The 6,115-nt window shown below is 46.9% G+C and overlaps 1 pseudogene; it reads right to left on the reverse strand.

The window, feature by feature from the left end:
• Positions 1-429: 429 nt before the first annotated feature.
• LOC120925644 lies at positions 430-606 on the reverse strand (annotated as a pseudogene).
• Positions 607-6,115: the final 5,509 nt, after the last annotated feature.

The following is a 6,115-nucleotide window of genomic DNA, read 5'->3' on the forward strand; positions in this document are numbered from 1 at the left end:
CCGTTCCATATTCAACCCCCCGACCGGCCAGTGCAGCCCTCCACCCCTGCCAGCTAGAGAGCCCTTCAAGGTTTTCTTAGGGAGAACTGCCTCTCAGGTAGCAGCCTCCACCAATACTAGCCCCTCCGTCAACCTGGCAGATTTGCATGGTCCTACCCCGTCTTATCCCAGGGCATTACCAGCTCCTCCAACCGGATCGCTGACAGAGATAGCACTTACACCAGCCAGCCAGAAGGCCAGACTAGAACTCGGCAAAAAGACCATATCAGTGCAGCACCCATCCTCACCAGAAGCACCCTTCCAGATGGCTCAGACTCGACCATGGGCCGACCCCCAGTATCTGTCGGGCAGCACGGCGTAGTCCCTGCTGAAACCATTCTTCCAGGTGCAATGACGTCATTGGATTGCATCCACCCTCCCCATGTAGGAGGTGCTTCAGCGCTCCGCTGACAACTGATAAGAACAGATACTACACTTGATCTTAGCTAAAAGGCCGAGAAGCGGCAGGGAAGACACCACGATCAGCACGGCCAGAGTGCAATGGCCGAGCCTCGCCGTGGGAGAACCACCTTCATGATCATGGTGTCTCCCCTGCCAGGTTAGTCACTTGTTTGATCATCAAATTGGCGCATTTGGCACCGTGCGATCTAATCGCCGGGGCTTTCACCAGTGGCTTGTAGAATCCCGTCTTAGGCTGGGGGAGAGAGCCTGCTCAAGGTGTAATAATTTGCTCGCTGTGAAGTGGAGGGATAATAAGAATGTTTTCTATCTTTCCTCCCTTCACGCAGACACGACAGTCCAAATTCGCACGACTACTGGCGTTGTGGAGAAACCCCTTTGTGTCCACGAATATAACCAAAAAATGGAAGGGGCTGACCTCAAAGACCAGTTGTTGGCGCCGTACCTAGTTGCCCATAAGGCCAGACGCTGGTACAAAAAAGTGTCTATACTTATTTAAATTTACTTTGCTGAATGCTTTTGTGCTATACAGAGCTTCAGGATGGCCTGGATCTTTCCTTAAATTCCAGGGAGATATAGTTCGAGCCCTCCTGTATCCAGGCAGTTCTGCACCTCGCCACCCCCAACCAAATGTAGTAAGCCGGCTGCATGAGAGGCATTTTCCGTATGTCCTTCCTAGTACCCCTACCCAACGAGCCCCCCAAAGAAAATGTTGTGTCTGTAGAAAGTGCGGATATAGGCGTGACACCCGTTATTATTGTCCACGCTGTCCTGACAATCCTGGTCTTTGCATTGGTGAATGTTTTTATCGTTACCACACACTAGTGCAGTTTTAGCGTAGGGTACAGCATTTCACAGACTAGGACACACTTACACAGGGTCTCCCAAGATGCCATCGCATTTTGAGAGACCCGAACCTGGAACCAAACTGTTACAGTTAAAAAAAAGTGTAAAAAAATTTAAATAAAGAAGTAAAAAAAAATATATATATATATATAAAAAAAAAAAATGGTTGTCGTTTTTTTGGTCTCTCCCTCTCAATTCTCTCTCTATTGTTCTGCTTTTTTTTACTGTATTCTATTCTGCAATGTTTTATTGTTATTATATTTTATCATGTTTGCTTTTCAGGTATGTAATTTTTGTTATACTTTACTGTTTACTGTGTTTTTATTGTTAACCATTTTTTTTGTTTTCAGGTATGCCATTCAGCTGCAGCGTGGATTTATTTATCTTGACAGCAACAGCGTTTGCTCCCATGATACATGAAGCCGTGACTTCAGTGCTGTCGGAGGTGATTTCACCACCACAGTTAAAAAAAGAGTATATATACCGAAGCATGGGGCCAGCAAGGCGGAGGAGCGAGTTGCTCCTATATTTATGGACCTGACTGTAAGGCCTTGTACACACGATCGGACAAAACCGATGAAAACGGACTGAAGTTCAGTTTCATCGGTCCAAACCGACCGTGTGTAGGCCCCATCGGTCAGTTGTCCTTCGGTCCAAAAATAGAGAACTTGCTTTAAAATTTGTCCGATGGACGCCTAAACGATAGGTCAAAACCGATGGTTAGTACGCAAAAGCACGTTCAAAACCCGCGCATGCTCAGAATCAAGTCGACGCATGCTTGGAAGCATTGAACTTCATTTTTCTCTGCACGTCGTTGTGTTTTACATCCGCGTTAGACTCGATCGTTTTTTTAACTAATGGTGTGTAGGCACATCAGACCATCAGTCTGCTTCATCGATTAACTGATAAAAACGGTCCTTCGGACCGTTCTCATCGGATGGACTGATCGTGTGTACAGGGCCTTAGGCTCCTCAACAACAGACATCAGCCTGCATGCTAAAATGGGATGGTCATGGCGTGAATGAGCATGACAAGATGATTTAGTGGCAGTCAGTGAACATTCTTGCACCCTCAGCGGATGTTACACTGAAGCGCAGTCACGGCAGAAGGGTTTGCCATGGAGATTTTGGAGACCAAAACAGATCCCATTACATGACCGCGTCCACACAATGGGTACTTGCAGGACCGAGAGAAATATCTAGCAAATAAAAAGCTTTTCATATAAAGGGGTTAAAAGCAACCTTAAAAAGGGGAAGCTCTGCTTATCTAACCCCTCCCATGGTATGTCCCAAGTATGCGGTAAGATACCGCACAGCCTTTTTTAAAACATTTTTTGGTATTCACTAAAAAAAAAAAACTAAAATACTGCATAAGTTATTTTATGAAGTCATGCAGTATTTTAGTAGTAAGGGCTGCGGTAATTTAACGCCAGTGTCCTTAACAAAGGCTTGTTCGAAAGAGCGGGTGGCCGCCAGCATACTTAACAACCAGTAACTGTCATGTTCGTCCTTAACAGGTGATGAGTCATCAGTTGTCAGCAGGGTTCCCCACTGACAGCTGAATGTAAAAAAAAAAAAAAATGCCGGCACTGAAAAAAATAACAAAAAGAAACGGTCTGGGCCCTACAACCCAGACTAGGCCCTTCGGGTCTAGTACGTTTTTTTAAGGAGAACACCCACGACACAAAAAAAATAGCGTAGGGTGCCCACCCAAAATCTGTAACAGGCCCTTATCCAAGCATGCAGCCGGGCAGGTCAGGAAAGGGGGGGGGGGTGAGCGAGCACCCTACATCCTGAACCATACCTTAACATGGGGGAGTGCTTTAGGGCTGGGGAGCCCCCACCCACAAAGCACCTTGTCCCCATGTTAATGGGAACAAGGGTTGTGGGGGTCTGTGGGTGAGGGGCTTATCGGAATCTGGAAGCCCCTTTAATCAAGCCCCCACTCATTTACTAAAAAAAAGTGTTAAGCGAAAGAAAGACAGTAGGCAGTTTTTGACAATTCCTTTATTTAAAAAAATAAAATGTCCTCCAGTGTAGGGCCATTATTAATCACGATGCACGTCGCCCCAAAAGAAAAAAATACTCTGCTCCTGCTCCCGCTGTCTGCCAGTTCTTAAATAACTAAGAGGCGGTGCCATCACGTGACGTCACTGGGTGGCACCCTTGTGACGTTACTGACCCTGCACCCCCGCATGCTGAGGGCATGTGGCTTGGTATGGTTCAGGAGGGAGCTGCTTGCTCTTCCCCTCTTTTCCTGACCTGCTGGGCTACATGCTCGCATAAGCATCTGGTATGGATTTTGGGGAGGGAACCCACGTGGCGGCCATCCATTCCTTAACCTTTTCATGACCGCTCTATAGCCAAATGATGGATACAGCGTGGTCGCACATTTTCAGGAAGGCATCTATTGACATCCTCCCGTGATTGTGCTACCCGTGTCCCCCCTGCAGCATGCATTGGGAGCACTCTGTGATCGTTGTGTGCTTCGGATACAGCTTATCAAAGATCAGGGTAAACAGCCTGAGGAGAGGAGAGCTGGTAACTGGCCAGTGTGAAAGGGGACATCTACACTGCTCATTAGTGTCCTGATTATCAGTGCAGCCCGATCAGTGCAGCCTATCAGTGCCCATCACTGCAGCCACATCAGTGCACATCAGACAGGAAAAAAAAAACTTATCTAACAAACATTTATAACAGAGAGAAAACATTTTTTTTTTCATAATTTTCCGTTTTCTTTTTAGCAAAAAATAAAAGACCCAGTGGCGATTAAATATCACCAAAAGAAGGCCCTATCTATCTGGTGCAAAAAAAAAATATATTTGTTTGGGCACAGTGTTGCATGTCTGCGTAATTGTCAATCAAAATGCCACAGCACTGAAAAAAAATGAAAATTGGCTTGGGCAGGAAGGGAGTGAAAGTGCCCAGCAGGCAAGTGGTTAACAACTGTGTTGTTTACTGGCTGTTAAAGTGTTTGTAAAGGTTCATATTTTTTTTAATTAAATAACAAACATATCATACTTACCTCCACTGTGCAGTTCGTTTTGCACAGAGTGGCTCCGATTGTCCTCCTCTGGGGTCCCACGGTGGCTCCTCCCCGCAATAGTTAACCCCCTCTGGGAAGCTCTCTCCCGAGAGGGTTACCTTGCGGGTGCGCTCCTGTGTCATACAGTCGGCGTCCATGTGTATGACTCGGCCCCGCCCCCTGGGTCATTGGATTTGATTGAAAGCAGTGGGAGCAAATGGCTGCGCTATCAATCTATCCAATCAACGCTGAGACTCCGTGGAGAAGAGGACGCCGAGGGCACGCAGAGCAGGTGAACGGGATCAGGTAAGTAAAATGGGGGGGGCTGGGGGGCCCGTGACAGCCAGGTGTTTTTTCACCTTAAAGCATAGGATGCATTAAGGTGAAAAAACACGAACCATTACAACCCCTTTACACTTGCTCTGGCTTCAACACACATTAACGGGTAGTTTACACTTGCTTCAAAACAAGGCTTTGTTAAAGCTCTCTAAACACCAGTCGAAGCTACTGTCACTAAATAATATGGTTAGCTTACAGTCCTGTTTACACCGACCTTTTGCTTTACTTCAAAAATCATACCCCATGTAGCTTTAGTGGTGCTTCAAAGCCTCCATAGAAGTCTCTAGCAAGGTGTAAACAGGACTGTAAGATAACTATTTTAATTAGTGACAGGAAATTTGACGCGTTCCAAGAGCTTTAACAAAGCGTGTCCGAAGCCTTGTTTTGAAGCAATGGTAAACTAGCCCTAAGGCTGGGTTCACACTGATTAGAACTGGATGTGGGTTTTCCTGCATTGAATTTGCATGACAGGCAGGGCCGGATTCCTGACAAGGCCACTGAGGCCAGGCCTCGGGGCAGCAGTGGGGGCAGGGGGGGGGGGGCCCACGGCAACAGGGGGGTAAAACAATTCTGTCGTCCCGGTGTCCTGCCAAAAAAGGTCCCCCGGCGGATAAGGACCCCCTGTACTGCACAGGCGCAGCACGGAGCCGCCAAAGATGTAGATCTGAAAGTCAGCTCTACACGGCGCCTGCGCAATGACTATGACACATGCTGCACGCTCCCTTTTCTAGTGCTACTCTGCAAGGGGCGGGGGTGATTTTAGCAATAAAGTACACGTCCTAGCAGGGTGTGTTAAAACAAATGGAGACTGGGTTTTGCAATGTTGATCGGTGTATAGAGACGCACCATACCCCATGCTGGGACCTGTGGCCCTAGCATAGGAGAAGGGAGCCTAATATCGCATGCTGGGATCACTGTTTATTTATCAATTTTTTTTTCCCTTTGTGAATTGACTTTCACTCCTGTTTTATGCTGTATTTGCCAACCGTTTTTGCGTTATGCAGTAAATACCACCTTAAGCAATAGTGAATTGACATTTTCAGGATTGCATGCGGTATCTGGGAAAACACCTCAATGTGATCTAGTTCTGTGAATGGAGCCCATAGTCATATGACCTGCAGAACTACAGTATGCCCTATCACCCAGATCCCTAGTCACATGACCTGTACTGACTGTATCCTGTGTAGAACTACAACTCCCAACATGACCTTTCACCTCCATCCCAAGTCACTTGACCTGGCACCTGCTCTCAGCCACTCATCAGCAGAGTTCTGTGAGAAGCCCCTCGGCCCTGTGTGAAAGAAATAAAGGGAGCACCATTCCTGACCTTCTGAAAATACTTGTTGATATTAAATCAATGGCATTCAGTATTATCAGTGACTGGAACGGGTGTGGATTGTCAATAGCCTGAAGTCTTATCTGTTACCGATGGAAACCACTGAAGACA

This window comes from Rana temporaria, chromosome 1 (genome assembly GCF_905171775.1).
Source record: "Rana temporaria chromosome 1, aRanTem1.1, whole genome shotgun sequence".
In the NCBI taxonomy this organism is placed as follows: domain Eukaryota; kingdom Metazoa; phylum Chordata; class Amphibia; order Anura; family Ranidae; genus Rana; species Rana temporaria.